Source organism: Lactuca serriola, chromosome 2 (genome assembly GCF_051521515.1).
Source record: "Lactuca serriola cultivar US96UC23 chromosome 2, Lser_US96UC23_V15, whole genome shotgun sequence".
Lineage (NCBI taxonomy): Eukaryota > Viridiplantae > Streptophyta > Magnoliopsida > Asterales > Asteraceae > Lactuca > Lactuca serriola.
The window spans coordinates 108,613,250-108,615,429 of record NC_136409.1 but is presented as its reverse complement, the minus strand read 5'-3'; the positions used below and the strand labels follow the sequence as shown (position 1 = coordinate 108,615,429).

The following is a 2,180-nucleotide window of genomic DNA, read 5'->3' as shown; positions in this document are numbered from 1 at the left end:
TTTATACACATCAAGTTTTTGGCGCCGTTGCCGGGGAATGGTTCAATAATTAATTCTAATTTCTAGTATTATCGATCCTTTGTGTGAGATTTATCTTGCACAAAGTTACTGCTTTAGTAATTTAGTTATTAGGTTACGTTCTAACTTTATCTATTTTTTTTTAATTTCTGTTAAAAAAAATTTTAGCCTTGAACTCGTCGAGTGCAATCAAAGCTACTCAGCGGGTCCACAGCTGAATTTCAATTTCATTTTTATTTCATTTTTTGTTCTTTTTACGCCTATTTCTTGTTTTAATTTCAGGTTTTACATGACCCGAGGATGCAACACACTCCTAGTTCCTCCATACGAAGATCCAGAATCCGCTCTTAGAAAAAACAAAGACAAGGTCGTTGAAGACACTAACCCGTCAAGGAAATCACCTTTCAAAGACCTTAAGTCGGTCTTTGGGAAGAAGACGAGCAAGAAAACAGGAGAAACCAGCAGTCAAAAGAGCGAGGAAAGCAAGCTAGAAAATTTTGAAGGAAATCCAATCCCGAAAGTAACCAATTCCGATTTCGAATCCGAAGAAGAAAGCAACTTTGAAGTTGAACCAGAAAACATCATGGCTAATATCGATGAAGTTCCCATGCGAGAATGGAAGAAAAGAATATGTGACGATACCGGCACAGGACTCGTGCAACCCGTAATTCCTTCAACTGCCACCTTTGAACTTAAAGGCCACATACTTGCTCAAATTAAGGAGATCCCATTCTACGGGAAAGATCATGAAGACGCATACAAGCATCTAGACGAGGTCAACGACGTAGCCGACTACTTCAATGTTCCTAATGTACCTTGCGACACTGTTCTAATTCATATGCTACCAGTCACATTTAAGGGGGCCACGAAAGATTGGCTGAAATCACTCCTCCAGGGTCCATCACTACTTAAGCTAAAATGAAAGAAGAATTTATAGACCAATTTTGCCCTCCCTCAAAGATATCCAAGTTGAAGAAAGCCATAGCCAATTTTGAACAACAAGCTGGAGAGTCACTTTATGAGGCATGGGAGAGATACAAGGGCCTACTAAGGAACTGCCCTCATCATGATCTAAACAGTCAACAAGAAGTCTCCATTTTCTATGATGGAGTCAATGTAACAGCTAGGCAACTCCTTGATTCGCAAGGACCTCTCACAAAGAAAGCACCCCCGGTGATCAAAGAACAAATTGAAGAATTCTCTAAACACTCTAGAGAATATCATAACCCAAGGAATGACTTAACTCGAGGGGTGGTGAACTCTATTACTAATGACATGGCAGCAATGATGCCAAAATTAGAAACCAGACCGAAGAATGACTAGGATGAACCAATCCATCCATGCCATTAGAGTGGGGTACGAAAATTGTAAAGGGCCTCACCTTACTAAAGATTGTGACCTTGACAAGAACGGGAACCGGAAAGTTCAAGTGTTCTATTCAAGTGGAGAAAGATATGATGACAATTGGCGAAAACCCAAGAAAAGAAATTAGATTTGGAAGACATGCTTATAAGATTCGTGACCGCGTCCGAGAAAAGACATAGTAATATCGATGATGCAATCAAAGATCAACAAAATACGTTGAGAGAACACCAAATTATGATGAAAGATCAACAAGATCTACTTAGGAATCAACAAGCATCCATTCTCAACATAGAAAAGCAGTTGGGCCAACTTGCACAACAAGTGAACGAGAGACGACCGGGTGGACTTCCTAGTAATACCGAAAGTAACCCAAAAGATTCGCATATAAATATCGTGACAACTAGGAGGGAGAAGATTATAACTCCTTTGGCCCTTATTCAGCAAGAAGATCCTAAACGGGTGCAAGAGGAAGAAGTGGAACATGAAGAATCACAAATTCCCGACCCAACCTGCCGAGTGGAGGTTACAGACTCGACGATTCCCCCACCTGAACAGCAAAACAAACCTCCTGTTAAGCCATATCAGCCACCACTGTCATTTCCAGCTCGAGCTAGACAAGAAAAGAATGATGTTGACTACCAGAAATTTATGGAACACATAAAGGCTCTTCAAATTAATATGCCATTCATAGAGGCGGTTGCACAAATGCCTAAATATGTCAAATTCATCAAGGAGCTTCTAACTAATAGAAAGTAGAAGTGAAGAAAGTGGTCCTAAATGAGAACTGTTCAACTGCC

At 40.3% G+C, this 2,180-nt stretch overlaps 1 non-coding gene across 1 annotated transcript; it reads right to left on the bottom strand.

Annotated features, from left to right (window-relative positions):
* Nucleotides 1-984: 984 nt before the first annotated feature.
* On the bottom strand, nt 985-1,091 carry LOC145091144 (small nucleolar RNA R71). Its single transcript, XR_013702032.1, has one exon. It is a non-coding gene; the product is annotated as a small nucleolar RNA R71 (small nucleolar RNA).
* Nucleotides 1,092-2,180: the final 1,089 nt, after the last annotated feature.